This window comes from Rhineura floridana, chromosome 5 (genome assembly GCF_030035675.1).
Source record: "Rhineura floridana isolate rRhiFlo1 chromosome 5, rRhiFlo1.hap2, whole genome shotgun sequence".
Taxonomy (NCBI): Eukaryota; Metazoa; Chordata; class Lepidosauria; order Squamata; family Rhineuridae; genus Rhineura; species Rhineura floridana.
The window spans coordinates 180913939-180929873 of NC_084484.1; the positions used below are offsets into that span (position 1 = coordinate 180913939).

Here is a 15935-nt window from a genome sequence, read left to right on the forward strand (position 1 = left end):
GTCTATTACAACTTATGATGACCCTATGAATCAGAGACCTCCAATAGTATCTGTTATAAACCACCCTGTTCAGATCTTCTAAGTTCAGGTCTGTGGCTTCCTTTATGGAATCAATCCATCTCTTGTTTGGCCTTCCTCTTTTTCTACTCCCTTCTGTTTTTCCCAGCATTATTGTATTTTCTAGTGAATCAGGTCTTCCCATGATGTGTCCAAAGTATGATAACCTCAGTTTCATCATTTTAGCTTCTAGTGACAGTTCTGGTTTAATTTGTTCTAACACCCAATTATTTGTCTTTTTCGCAAGTCCATGGTATGCGCAAAGCTCTCCTCCAACACCACATTTCAAATGTTTTGATTTTCCTCCTATCTGCTTTTTTCACTATCCAACTTTCACATCAATACATAGAGATCGGGAATAACATGGTCTGAACGATCCTGACTTTAGTGTTCAGTGATTCATCTTTGCATTTGAGGACCTTTTCTAGTTCTCTCATAGCTGCCCTCCCCAGTCCTAGCCTAGTATTGATAATCCTTGACAAGTACAATATCCTCGTTGTCGACTTTAAAGTTACATGAATCTTCTGTTGTCACTACTTTAGTCTTCTTGAAGTTCAGCTGTAGTCCTGCTTTTGTGTTTTCCTCTTTAACTTTCATCAATATTTGTTTCAGATCATTACCGGTTTCTGCTAGTAGTATGGTATCATCTGCATATCTTAAATTGATATTTCGCCCTCCAATTTTCACACATCTTGGTCCAATCCTGCTTTCCATATGATATGTTCTGCGTATAGATTAAACAAGTAGGGTTATAAAATACACCAGTCTCACACCCTTTCCTATTGGGAACCAATCGGTTTCTCCATATTCTGTCCTTACAGTAGCCTCTTGTCCAAGAGTATAGGCTGCACATCAGAGCAAACAGATGCTGTGGCACCCCCATTTCTTTTAAGGCATTCCATAGTTTTTCATGATCTACACAGTCAAAGACTTTGCTGTAATCTATAAAGCACAGGGTGATTTCCTTCTGAAATTGCTTGGTCCATTCCATTATCCAACGTATGTTTGCGATATGATCTCTGGTGCCTCTTCCCTTTCTAAATCCAGCTGGGATGTCTGGCATTTCTCGCTCCATATATGGTAAGAGCCTTTATTGTAGAATCTTGGGCATTACTTTACTTGCATGGGATATTAAGGCAATAGTTCGATAATTACTGCATTCCCTGGGATCTCTTTTCTTTGGAATTGGGATGTACATTGAATGCTTCCAGTCTGTGGGCCATTGTTTAGTTTTCCATATTTCTTGACAAATTTTTGTCAAAGTTTGGACAGATTCCGTCTCAGTTGCTTGTAGCAACTCTATTGGTATGCCATCTGTTCCTGGTGATTTCTTTCTTCCAAGTATTTTAACAGCAGCTTTCACCTCGCATTCTAAAATTTCTGGTTCTGCATCAGTAGAATTTCTGGTTCTTCATCATACAGTTCCTCTGTGAATGCGTCTGTCATCCTTGCATCTCTTTTACAGAGTTTTTCAGTGTACTGCTTCCACCTTCCTTTTATTTCATCTCGGTCAGTCAGTGTGTTCCCCTGTTGATTATTCAACATCCCTACCCTTGGTTTAAATTTCCCTTTCATTTCTCTAATCTTTCGGAACAGGGCTCTTCTTTAGATGGATCCACCTTTTGATGGATATATATACCGGTGGGTCCATCATGCTGCACAGGAACTGGTTCCAGCAGCAAGTTTATAATCTGGATAGACTCAAGTCCTGATGGGTGGACTAAGATGGAGATGGCACAATAACACTGATTTTTTTGGGGGGGGGAGAGGAGGGGGTGCTCCCAATCCTTGGGTGGCCTGACCTTACGCATGTTTATGTAAGAGTGAGTCAAAACAAACACAACAGGACTTGCTCCCAAGTAAGCAAACGCAAGGCTGCAGGCTCTGAGGAGAGAGGAAGGGGGAGGTTCAGCACGGGCTGCCTTGCAAGACTGAATCTCTCATAACAGCTTTGGGGGAAAAACAAAACTAGAGGGGCATCTTTCATTCTCACCCTCTACACCTGCAACAGCAGCCGACCTATCCCTGGTTATTCTTGACTGTGGACAATGACCGGGGGGGGGGGGGGGGGGAGGGAGGAAAGGGAATGCCCAAGGAGAGATGCGATTCCACTGGCCAACAAAAGCAGACCATCATCTGGGCAGGCCGGAAAAGGGGGCGGGGGAGGAGGGGGGCACAGAGGAATCTCTGGTGTTAAAGAAAGAAATGGCTCCACCTGGCAAGTCACACTTACAGGGAGAAGAATCAGAGGCATACACAGAGAAAACAGCTACGCAAATCAATGGGGGGGGGGGACAGATGTGGAGGAAAATAGTGCGCTCTTTCTTTCCTGCCCTGAAAAAAGCAACACGCCAACATAAGAACCACAGCAATTAATTGGAGAGGAAGAGAAAGACAAGCATGCAAAGTAGCATCAGCCAACTAATCATGGAGGCGGAAGGAGGATACGGAGAAGAGCACAGTTATTTCTTTATTGTGAAAAAAAATCAGAGAGGGGGAAAGGCTAGGGGGGAGGAAATGCACTGCAAAGAGGCAATGCCTACAAATTAATTGGGGGGGGTGATGAAAAGGAGAAGAGCTATTTTCTCTCTCTCTCTCTCTCTTTTCTCCTCCTCTAAAAAAAAAAAAGAAATCAAGGAAGGAGAAAAAGTAGGAAGGCGTGTAAAGCAGTAGCTGCCAATTAGTAATAACCCCCCCCCATCAATGAAGAGGAAAAGGGTTATGGAGGGAGCAGTGAGGGTAAAAAAAGGGCATCTAAAGGAGAATCAGCTGTGAAGCAGCCAACCAATCATTGGGGGGTGGGGAGATGAGAGGAAACACCAACGACTTCTTCCCCCATGTATGTGTGGGTGCATGTATGTGTATATATATGCGTGTGTGTCTGCGTATAAAGATATATATATATATATATCTCTACCCACATGTGGAAAACTGGCAGGCAAAGGATATCAGTCGTCCGTCAGTCAAACAGTCAAGATGGGGAAGGGGGGGCATATATAGCAAAAAACAGTTATTTCTGTGTTCTGTCCTCCCCCCCCCCCAAAAAAAACCAAGGGGAGAGTGAAAAAGGAGGCAAAGAAAGAAAACAAAACAGCGGCAGGGGCCTATCCACCGCGGTTTTGGGGGTGGGGAGGAGGATGTGCAGAGGCTGAAAGGCATTGGGGGGGTTATTTCTCCCCCCCCAAAAAAACGCGAGGGAAGGGACGGAGACGAAGGTAGGCGCGTAGAATGAGATTCAGAAGCCATCCCTCCACCACAGATATAACTATTATTATTTGCCTCTCTCTTTTTGTCCTCCCCACCCCAAGGGGGAAAAAAACACCCCCTTTCCTTCTCCTTCCCTCTCTTTTGCCCTCCCTCAGACCCCCCCTTAAAGGAAAAAAGGAGAGGAAGAGGATGATGAAGATGATGATGGTCTTCCTCTTCTTCCTCCTCCCCCGGGGGGGGCACTGGGCCTACCTTCCTCCTCCTCCTTCCCGCCCGGGGGGACCCACCTGCCAATCCGCCCCCGGAGCGACCATGGATCCCGCCCTTCTCCTCTATCTTCCGCGCCCCGTCGCCAGCGCACAGCCCGGCGGGCACCTTCGGGGGCTTGTTTGGCGTCGGCGGCAGCTGAAGGCGGCCAAGATGGCAGGCAGAAAAGGACCCCGCGCGCAGGCGCACATGCCGTCCGAAGCACTCTGGGGGATGTAGTCTTTTTTTATTGTTGTTATTATTCCTTCCCTCCCTTCTCCCGCTCGCGCGCAGAGCCTACGACCGCCCCCCTCCCCGCGGCATTATGGTCAGGGGGGAGGGGCACCGTCGCTTAAGGAGGGAGGCCAAAGAGATTAAAAAAAAAAGGCATTCAAGCGCTATACACGTCCGGTTCCAAACTGCAAACCACGGGATTCGCTGATTGATTGAGGGGCAGAAGAGGAGTTGAAAGTGTATTTATATTTCTACTACAGCTGGTATTGTATTATTATTATTAGTTTTATTAGTTTCTATTGCTATGGCTATTATTGTTGTTGTTCTCGTTTTAAGTTTAGAGAAAAGGTGGGTCAGAGGAGACATGATAGAAGTGTATAAAATTATGCATGGCATTGAGAAAGTGGATAGAGAAAAGTTCTTCTCCCTCTCTCATAATACTAGAACTCGTGGACATTCAAAGAAGCTGAATGTTGGAAGATTCAGGACAGACAAAAGGAAGTACTTCTTTACTCAGTGCATAGTTAAACTATGGAATTTGCTCCCACAAGATGCAGTCATGGCCACCAGCTTGGACGGCTTTAAAAGAAGATTAGACAAATTCATGGAGGACAGGGCTATCAATGGCTACTAGCCATGATGGCTGTGCTCTGCCACCCTAGTCAGAGGCAGCATGCTTCTGAAAACCAGTTGCCGGAAGCCTCAGGAGGGGAGAGTGTTCTTGCACTCGGGTCCTGCTTGTGGGCTTCCCCCAGGCACCTGGTTGGCCACTGTGAGAACAGGATGCTGGACTAGATGGGCCACTGGCCTGATCCAGCAGGCTCTTCTTATGTTCTTAATACGCAACATATTTTATTATGGTTTGTTGTTATGTGCCTTCAACTCATTCACGACTTATGGCGACCCCATGAATCAGGGACCTCCAGTAGCATCTGTCGTGACGTGAACCACCCTGTTCAGATCTTGTAAGTTCAGGTCTGTGGCTTCCTTTATGGAATCAATCCATCTTTGTTTGGCCTTCCTCTTTTTCTACTCCCTTGTTTTCCCCAGCATTGTCTTTTCTAATGAATCACGTCTTCTCATTATGTGTCCAAAGTATGATAACCTCATTTTCATCATTTTAGCTTCTAGTGACGGTTCTGGCTTAATTTGTTCTGACACTTAATTATTTGTCTTTTTTACAGTCCATGGTATGCGCAAAGTTCTCCTCCAACACCACATTTCAAATGAGTTGATTATTGTTGAAATGAGTTGTTATGGTATTTCATGCTATATTTTATGTTATATTTATGCTGTTATAGAAATCACTGGAAGATGGGTTCATATGAATCAGGCAGGGCTGAGAAGCAGTTCTGAAGCCATCCAAGTTGCTGGCCAGCACTGCCTCTTGCGGGAGTGAGTTCCATAGTTCGAATCCCCCCACAGCCATGAAGCTCACTGGGTGACCTTGAGCCAGTCACTGCCTCTCAGCTTCAGAGGAAGGCAATGGTGAACCACCTCTGAATACCGCTTACTGTGAAAACCCTATTCATAGGTCGCCATAAGTATGAACTGACTTAAAGGCTGTACTCACAACAAAATAGTTTTGAGCGTTGGGATATGGTCCTAACGGTCTGCCTTCAAGTCGATTCCGACTTATGGCGACCCTACAAATAGGGTTTTCAGAGGGGATTTACCATTGCCTCCCTCTGAGGCTGAGAGGCAGTGACCGGCCCAAGGTCACCCAGTGAGCTTCACGGCTGCTGGGGGATTCGAACCCTGGTCTCTCAGGTTGTAGTCCACCTTAACCACTACACCACACTGGCTCTCTTGGGATATGGAAGGTGCGGTTATTTCAACACAACTACAACGAAATGCAGCTTCTATCTAATCCTGCCTTTTTTATTTGAATTTTCTCATTAATTATTTTGTGTTTCCACCTTCCAGTTGCAATTGGAAACCGCAAATATTAGTGGAGCGTCACTTAATCTGTATCCTCTTAGGGCGAGTACATTGAGAAAGTGGAGTATGGATAGCGAGGTGGGACTGTAGGGTTCTTTTGGCGTGCCGTGTTCTGGCGGCAAAGCGGGCTGCAGATTTGCAGATCGCAGGAGAGTGGGAAAATGCTTTGTGTATCAGTAGGGCAGCAAGGGGTACTGTTTGCAGAAGGTCCAGATGGACCAATGGCCTGACTCAGTAAAAGGCAGCGATCTATGTCAGCAGCACTTTTATGATATAAATAGGCATGATTGCTTAGAGGTGTTCTACTGCATCCAGTGTTAGTCCTATTCAGAGTAGACCCACTGAATCCAATGTGGCAGTTTCAATGGGTCTGCTCTGAGTATAACTTAGTTGGGCACAACATTTTGTTTTGTTGTTTTGAAGAACAGCAGTTGGTATCCCTGCATTCGCCTTAATGGCCTCATATTCCAATTCCCCAATCTGGACAGCCGTGCATTTTGTGTGAAATGTTTGTTCATTACGCAAACCAGTTAGTGTGACTGGGGGAAAGGTTAAACAACCCTCATCTTCCCCCTCCAAATCACTCCTTGCAAAGTTGTTTTATAGGAAGAAATCAATGGTTGGCCCCTTTCTTCCATATGTTTGCATGTAATTTAAGCTCTCAAAAGCCAAATAAGAATGATGCATTGTCGGAAGGAGGGGTTTGCATGAACCACAAGATTCAGTTTGGACCCCAGTTTGGTGTATTGCAGTCTGCCCAATTTGGATCCAGGACCATCAAAGCCTGTTTCATCTCCCTCAAATTTGCAATTAGGGGATAAAAACAGCTATAATTTTTTTCCTTTTTGAATGGAAGTGGATGAAATTTGCAGGCATTCTATCCCCTCCAGAGTAGATAAAACCTGCCAAGTGTTTAGGAGCTCAGTGCTGGGCGCCTTAAAGTATAATATCCTTTATTTTGGGGTGGAGAGTTGCATGACGTCTGCAGGCAACATAGCTCTTTCTGGGGTTATAGATCTTGCCAAGTTTCAGCTGCATTTCCCCCTGCCCCCCAAGGATTACAACGTTAAAGTTGGCAAAAAGGAGCCCCTTTCCACTACTTAGCTTTATCAACGTGTCTTGATTCACAAAACCAAGTTACATCAGTGGTACATGCTCTGGTAACCTCACGTTTGGATTACTGTAATGCGCTTTACGTAGGGCTACCTTTGAAGACAGTTCGGAAGCTACAACTAGTGCAAAATGCGGCGGCCAGATTGCTGACAAGGACCAAGCGGTCCGAGCATATAACACCTGTTCTGGCCAGCTTGCACTGGTTGCCAATATGTTTCCGGGCTAGATTCAAAGTGTTGGTATTAACCTATAAAGCCTTATACGGTGCGGGACCACGATACCTTGCGGAACGCCTCTTCCGATATGAACCGGCCCATGCACTACATTCTGCTACGAAGGCCCTCCTCCGGGTTCCAACTCACAGGGAGGCCCGGAGGGTGATGACAAGATCTAGGGCCTTCTCAGTGGTGGCCCCCGAACTATGGAACAGTCTCCCCGAGGAAGTACGCCTGGCGCCGACTCTGCTCTCCTTCCGGCTCCAGGTCAAAACCTTCCTATTCTCTGAAGCATTTTAAGTTACACTGATTTACTTTTTAAAATGTTTATTGTATTGGATTGATGATTGTATTTTAGTATTATTTTGTTATTCATTGTATTTTTATGCTATTTTATGTTCACCGCCCAGAGAGCTATTGCTAGTCGGGCGGTATATAAATTTAATAAATAAATAAATAAATAAATAAAACCTCCTGGCCTGTGTGTGTGGCTCATTTTGTGTACAGTATCTTCATGACTGGATAATTTTTTGTGTGCATTAGAAAATTTTCTGATGCCTTCGAGCAGTGGCTCCCAAACTTCTTCCCCCCATAGACTACTTGAAAATTGTTAAGGGTCCTGGCAGACCACTTAATGATTTTTCTACCTGTAGCAGCAGTTTATGGTGCAGTTTGCTAGATGCCGTATGGTTTTTAATTGTATTTTTACTGCTGCTTTTGTTTCTTACATGGTGTATTTTGTTGCATTCGACAGAATTTGAATTGTTATAAAATAAAAACAATGGAAGAAAAAAAGGAAGCAATTAAAATACAATTAAAATTCAATATGAATTTTTAATCAACAAATGTGCCATTTCCTGCATCCAGTGATAAATCCACAGACACACAGAGGACCGTCTGAATGAAACTTGCAGACCACTAGTGGTCCATTGACCACAGTTTGGGATCTAATCTAGCATGTTTATTTTACTTGTATTTAGTAAACAGAGCTAAAGACTTTGAAACTCCCAAGATTGCCTAAGATTTACAATTAGAACCCATTCATTGTTACTAATGGAAAAAATTCTGCCTCACATCAGTGAATCTTGTACATGTCTACTCAGGAGGAAGTCCCATTGAGTTCAGTGCGGCTTACTCCCAGGCACATAGGTATAGGATTGCAACCTAAATCTCTGCTTTTGGAAAACTAAATAGTGGACATCCAACAAAGGTGAATGTTGGAAGATTCAGGGAAGACAAAAGAAAGCATTTCTTCACACAGCGCACAGTTGGCTCTATGAAACTTGCTCCCACAGGAGGCAGTCATGGCCACCAACTTAGATAGCTTTAATATAGGAGGGTAAGGCTATCGATGGCTACTAATAGCTCCAATAGCTACGTCTTGCCTCTACTGTTGGAGCGAGGCAGTGCGCCTTGGCATGCCAGTTGCTGGAAACTACAGGTGTGGAGAACACTCATGCGCTTAGGTCTTGCTTATGGGCTTCCCATAGGTATCTGTTTGGTATCTGTGAGAACAGGATGCTGGACGAACTAGGCCTTTGGAAGTAAACCCCACTATGTCCATCTGTTTACTCTCAGATGAATGTGGCTAGGTTTAGTCTTAATTATGGCCATTTGCTCCCACCATTTACATTTTCAGCTTTGAACCCTTAGCCACAACAGCTGGTATGGCACAGTGGGGAGAAGTGCCTGGCTGGGAGTCCAGAGTCTGCGAGTTCAAATCCCCGCTCGTGTCTCCTGGGTGTCAAGGGCCAGCTAAAGATCACCCCACAGTGAGTGGCCCAGGGGTTACATGCCCTGCCACCTGTGCAAGCTGCAGAGTCCCAAGGAGCCCAGTTGCCCCCCCAGCTGGCAGTTGCAGACAAGGCACGGGCTGGCTTGTAAAGCTGTGGCAAGCTGAGCAGGCCCTAGCCAGCTGGGGAAGACTAGCCTCAGAAGGAGGCAATGGTAAACCCCCTCTGAATACCGCTTACCATGAAAACCCTATTCATAGGGTTGCCATAAGGCGGGATCGACTTGAAGGCAGTCCACCCTTAGCCACACATATAGATGAATAATCTACCAACTGCAGATAACTCATCATGCATCTCATGAAATGAGTTCTAGTCCACCAAAGGTTCTGCCATAGAATGAATCCATTAAGTCTTTAAGACGAGACTCTTAGTTGCTTTTGCTGCAAGAAACTAAGGGTACAGTACCTCCAGACTATCAGTATTTTGCAGGGAAGATTCAAGAGCATACCAGGAAATTTAGGTTTGCGCAACTAAAGTGGATGAAAGGGCTCTATTGCGCGAGTGGAACAAATCCATTCTTTTAAATGACTTTCTGCAGCGACACGGAAATTCACTAAAAAGTGTGGGATGAAATTATGATTAATGGCACCATCTCTGCTATCTTTTCGGTGATTTGAAGACTTTCCTCTTTCAACAAGCCTTTTATGTTGAGACCTATCCCAGTCTGCGTCTGTGTTAGAATTGCTTAATATGTTTTTAATAATGTTTTAAACCCTTTTTTAAAGTCATTTTTAAAAATGTTTTTAACGCTGTTTTGTTTTAATATATTTCAAGATCTGTTTTTATGATGTTTTAAAGTGTTTTTAGCTCTTTGTTTGCCGCCCTGGGCTTCTGCTGGGAGGAAGGGCGGGATACAAATTAAATAGTAAATAAATAAATGTAAACTGCTTGCAAGCAAATCAGGACGAATGCTTCATAAAGATCAAATCTAACCTCCACATAAGCTGTGTGCAAGCAAATTGGGATGAATGCTGAATTAATAGGTTGTCTGGAGGAACCCGAACACAGCCGACCCACTGGAAGTCTTCATTAATGCAGCCTTCATTAATACGCCTCGTGTCCTCCAGATGTTTTGAACGACAACTCCCAGTAGCCCCAACCAGCATGGCTGTGCTGGCTGGGGCCAGTGAGATTTGCAGCCGAAAACATCTGGAGGGCATCAGATTGAAGGCTGATTTTGTGGAATTGTTCTGGTAGTCCTGTAGCGAACGGGTGCAGCAAAACCCCTATAGGGGCCAGCCTGGGGAGGGGAGAGAAAACAGAGCCCCCCTCCCAGGGAATGTTACAATTTTTCTCTTTGCCATCACACCCCAGATGTGCATCTCTTTCTTCCTCCTGGGCCAGAGTGCTGACATCAGCCATTACTGACTACTAGACATTAGCCATGGAAGGTCCAAGACTGGAGAGCAACGCTCATTTAAAGCAAGGAGGAAAAAACATCTTGTTGACAGCCTCTTGGTATTGGGGGTTTGACTCAGGCCAATTTTTCCATGGAAATTACCAGTTTGGGATTACCTGCAAATGCTGCAGAGGCCTCTGTGCTAATGGAGCCTGGAGGGAAAGTGCTAAAATAAGGAAGCGTCTGTCAGAATTCTGGAGCTCGGCAACTTGAGTGCCGCAGTGCCTCGCTTCGCGTCATTGCCACAGCACGAGGGTTTGGTTCAGAACTGTCATTGAGGCATCAGCCAAACCTGTTTTCATTTTCTAGAACAGCCGAGGATCCGCTTTCCCCATTCCCATTTTTTCCCCTGTGTGTAGCTTCTAACAGCAGGTTGAAACGATTCACAATTTTCCAGTGAGATTGCACGAAGAGGGAAGGTTTTGTTTTAATATGTTTTTAAAGATGCTGTGTTTTAATACGTTCTTAAGGATGTGTTGTTTTAATATGTTTTAACGTCTTTTGTTTTTAAAATGTTTTAGAGTGTTTTTGTTTGCTGCCCTGGGCTTCTTCTGGGAGGAAGACTGGGATACAAATTTAATAAATAAAATAAAGGTAAAATGAAGACTTCAAGCTTGGGTGTAAGGCAGGGACTCAGGAGAGGGTGCAGTTCCCGTCCCCTAGTTTATATTTAGTCCTAGTTTAAAATTGGGTTTAGCCTCTTAATGATAGGCTACCAGTGATGTAACCCCATCGTTCTGCATATGCACCTAGAGGATTGCTGGTAACTGTTGAGTGGGAGATTCTGTTTGTGTGGGTGATTATGTGTAGGTGTAGGGTGATTGATGTATGGGTGCATTAGTGGGTGTGGAATTTGTGCAGGTATTGAGTGTGTAAAATCCTGTTTAGGGATTTTGATGGTTTATCTACTAGAGAGAGAGAGAGAGAGTCTCTCTCTCTCTCTCTCTGCACTTTTATTTATATCCCGCCCTTCCTCCCAGCAGGAGCCCAGGGCAGCAAATCTCTCTCTTTCTCTCTCTCTCTCTCTCTCACGCACACGCACGCACACACACGCACACGCCTGGTTCAGAACAGCACCTCTCCCTGCTTGTAAAGATCCAGATTTATTTATTTATTTATTTATTTACTAGATTTATATCCCACCCTTCCTCCCAGTAGGTGCCCAATGTGGCAAACAAAACACTCGAAAACATCATAAAAACAGACTTTAAAATAGACTTTAAAATATATTAAAACAAGCCAACCTTAAAAACATATTAAAATAAAACATATTTTTTAAAAAAAGCTTTAAAAACATATTAAAAAGCAATTCCAACACAGACGCAAACTGGATAAGGTCTCTTCTTAAAAGGCTTGTTGAAAGAGGAAGGTCTTCAGTAGGTGCCAAAAAGATAAGAGATGGCGCCTGTCTAATATTTAAGGGGAGTTCCAAAGTGTTGGTGCCACTACACTAAAGGTCCACTTCCTATGTTGTGCAGAACAGACCTCCTGATAAGATGGTACCTGTAGGAGGTCCTCACCTGCAGAGCATAGTGATCAACTGGGTATATAAGACGATCTTTCTGGTATCCTGGTCCCAAGCTATATAGGGCTTTGTACCCCAAACCAGCACCTTAGCCCAGTAGCGAATAGGTAGCCAGTGAAATTCTTTCAGCAGCGGGGTGACATGTTGGCGATACCCTGCCCCAGTGAGCAGTCACATTGCTGCATTCTGTATCAGCTGCAGCTGGTTGTCTTTTTGGCACTTACTGAAGACCTTCTTTCAACAAGCCTTTTAAGTAGAGACCTTATCCCAGTCTACATCCGTACTGCATTGTAAAAACACTGGCAAAAAAGAGCATATTCGCAAAAGAAATGAGGGGTTTGCCAATTTATTATATCTTCCCACTAAAAAATAATCAGTGAATTTGACCAACTACAACCTTCAGTTGGAAACAGGATGCAGCTTTTGAAACCTCCATATCGTCTATCTCTGAGATCTCTGCAGCAGCTGATCAAATTAATCTCTCCATAGATAGTTCAGGTGCTGAATAGTCATAAAATTCTTATCTATATTATTATTGCACATGAATAGACGTGTGAGTGTGTGTGAGAGTATATATAATTTATTTTCTCTGTCTTCATTGACACACACACACACAAACTTTTTCTTCTTTTTCTCAACAGGAGAAATTCAGGAATGACATTTTTCTGGAGCGTGGCTGCTGATATATCACTATATCACTTTCATATCGTTCCATCTGCGTGCCAGGTTTTGGATAAAAATTCTACAGTTAATCTGCACAACCCAGGCAAACACCATTCCTATTCACCCACCCCAGAGAAAAGAGAAAAACCGATAAATGTTCCTTGGACTGTGCTACAGTGCAGCTCTGAAGCTCCCAACACACTGAAAACATAAAAAGAACTATGTGTACACATCTGGAAAGCTCTTTAGAAAAGCATACAGCCAGGGCATATTTGAATGCTGATGGTTTCAAAGAAAGAAGAGTAACAATAATAGTACATAGAGGGATTTTATGAAATGTAAAGAGGGATTCTCTCAGTTAAATAGAACGCATGCATACGCTTAAAAACTCATTACCAAACAGGAAAAATCTTTTTAACGGTTTGGCTCTGGATATTCTATTATGGATGAGCCGTTCGCAGGATGGTGGTGTGTGTCTGGAAGCTTTTATCACAAAGGAGGCTTGGTACCTCTGCTAAAACAATAGTTGGGAGATGAAATGGAATGAAGACATTCTGGATAGGAAAATCAAACTGGGAGCGGGGAGTGCTGTAATGGAAATAAATAGAGGACAAGAAACTCCAGAACAGATTTTTAAAGGAGGAATTCGCCTCACATCATTCTCAGTAATCAAATCAAGATTTCAAATTGCAATTCTGAGAGCAATTACAGCCAGTGGGATTTATTCCAAGGAAAGAAAAGATGCCTTGCAGCCTGGTGAGTGAGTGAAGCCTACAAGTCTTCAACATACACAGACATGGCTCCAAACTTACTTGAGGAACAAAGAAGGGGGGAAGCACCAATCAGTAGTCAAAACAAAAGGAGACAAGCGCTGGTGCTATGTAGATGATTTATTTCGTGCTCTGCGCGTTTCCGAGAATATATCTCCTTCCTCAGGAGCTAAAAGCAGAAACATTCAATTGAACAGAATTAATATAAAGACAACGCCATGGTCATTGCTATGAACATACTTTTACAACAATCCAAAGGCTACCTCCATTGTGAAAACTTAACTTTCTAAAAAACTTGTTTTATTACCAGTAGTTGCATCTGCAGTCACATAGCATAAAATACTACTATGCCCTGACCTTTAGCAAAATAATCTAAGAATTGCCATATTTCACAACTGCATAGCCATTGACAACTCACCCCCCCCAACAAACAATGCTCTACTGACACGCACAGAGGTGTGTCAAAAATCACACTGACTTTTCACCAGCGTAATTGTCATGATGTGCAGCAAAGTATCCTAAGAATTGTAGTCTGATGAAGGGTGGCTCCAATGACTGCTTCTCCTATCACCCCCTAAACTAATAATAATTATATCCAGCAGTGTAGTGGCAAAATCAGAAGTGCAGGGTCCCTTCATGATAGTCCCACCACACCCCTCACAGCTACATCCCCTTTTCCATGTTCCCTCAGCTCCCTTGCTCTCCCTGTCATCTTGAGAGTTCCACACTCTAGCAGCCGATCAGCATGAAAGGGAAGGCTGTGTATTAGCTACTGAGAAGAGTCTTCTCAGTGGCCAGGTCACTTCCTTTCACTAATTGGCTCCAATCAGCATGAAAGGAGAAGGCTCTTCTCAGAGGCTAACATGCTCCCTTTTCATGCTGATTGGCTCATACATAGGGACCTGGCTGGGACCCTGCTCCCAAAACAGTAATGGATCTATGCCTCCCTGACCCTGGATGACTACACCCTATTATATCTCTTCCTCACTCGTTTCTCAGTATGGAAGTCAAAGTGCTCAGTCCCCAAAGTGTCCAATTAGCTTGGTGCTTCCCAACCCAACTTATTCCGGAGAGCCTGCTGGAGTTTTACACATTTCACTGTTGTTTGGCAAAGTGGTAGTGCCACAGTTCCAAGCAGGAACTGCAATAGTCCATCATTTTTCTGCTAACTTCTATCTCCTCTTCCCTTTGTGTCCTCCCCAGTCGATTTGTTTGCTTTGCATAAAATTTCACATTGATATTGCCAAGTTCTCGCCTGTCTTTTAATCCTCGCGCATGCGCACCCCTCCCACTTCAGCTGCCTGCAAGACGCGGCACATTTGGACCTCCCGCGTCAGAAAAAAGCGAGGGTGGATTGGCCCCGCCCATTTTCCGTAGTACGAAGCGGGCAGGCTCGGCAGCTCTGCATCCAGGTATCGCGTGGGAGGTCAGGGTCCGCACAGCTAAGGAACGCTCCGTATGCAAAGGGGCACGGAGACTATGATGCGAACTATATAAGTGACAATTGCGGTTGTCAGTGAACCATGACAGCTGGGGTGCAAAGCGTGCATTTTGCCTTTCTCCTTTTTCCTTTTCTTTTTTTTTTAATGCATCAGGTTAAACTGGGCTGAAGAAAAGTAATTTTTTGGTGGGAGGAATAGGGTAGACTCAAATTTATTTATGCAAATTAGCTTTATCATCTTCAGTAAAAAAAAAAAAAGGTTCCCAGAGCAGCTTGCAAATGTCGGTGATAAGGCAGTCCCTGGCCTCAGGTTTACAATCTCAAAGACACAGCACAAAAGGAAACGGGGATTGAGAGGGAGGAGGAAAAAAGGAAATTCAAGCACTATTTTGGAGGATGCATACGCACCATACAAGCATGTTCCTCCCACGCAAGTATTCTGGCAACTGTAGTTTATTAAGGGTGCTGGAAATGTGGCTCTATGAGGGGTAAGCTAGAGTTCTCAGGATTCTTTGGGGGGAAACGATGTGTTTTAAGTGGGTGGCGGGTACGCTGCCTTTGTTACAGATGTTTTATAAAGACCAGCAGGGATGGAAAGATTTCAAGGAGAGGAGCCAAAAGTTGCTGGCCTTTCCACAGAGCTGATGGAAAGGCTCTGTGGTCTCCTGTCTCCTCTTCTGTTGCCTGGTGATGACAAGTTAGGGAGGAACACGGAAAAGTAGGATTGGACCAAGATGAAAGAAGTGTGAAAATTGGAGGGAGAAACATCAATAATTTAAGATATGCAGACGATACCATACTACTAGCAGAAACCAGTAATGATTTGAAAATAATGCTGATGAAAGTTAAAGAGGAAAGCACAAAAGCAGGACTACAGCTGAACGTCAAAAAGACTAAAGTAATGACAAAATATTTATGCAACTTTACAGTTGACAATGAGGACATTGAACTTGTCAAGGATTATCAATACCTTGGCACAATTATTAACCAAAATGGAGACAACAGTCAAGAAATCAGAAGAAGGCTAGGACTGGGGAGGGTAGCTGTGAGAGAACTAGAAAAGGTCCTCAAATGCAAAGATGTATCACTGAACACTAAAGTCAGGATCATTCAGACCATGGTATTCCCGATGTCTATGTATGGATGTGAAAGTTGGACAGTGAAAAAAGCAGGTAAGAGAAAAATCAACTCATTCAAAATGTGGTGTTGGAGGAGAGCTTTGCGCATACCATGGACTGCGAAAAAGACAAATAATTGGGTGTTAGAACAAATTAAACCAGAACTCTCACTGGAAGCTAAAATGATGAAGCTGAGGTTATCATACTTTGGAC

At 44.0% G+C, this 15935-nt stretch overlaps 1 protein-coding gene across 5 annotated transcripts in view; it reads right to left on the bottom strand.

Annotated features, from left to right (window-relative positions):
* The window catches only part of EMSY (EMSY transcriptional repressor, BRCA2 interacting), a 53196-nt gene extending 49391 nt beyond the window's left edge, over positions 1–3805 (bottom strand). For 2 of the 5 annotated variants that reach the window (XM_061629040.1, XM_061629038.1), the window contains exon 1: positions 3552–3805. The gene's annotated coding sequence lies outside the window, so the exon portion shown is untranslated. Of the gene's footprint in view, positions 1–3516 lie in introns of all 5 variants that reach the window. The other 3 variants (XM_061629043.1, XM_061629041.1, XM_061629039.1) reach the window with 2 other exon arrangements.
* Positions 3806–15935: the final 12130 nt, after the last annotated feature.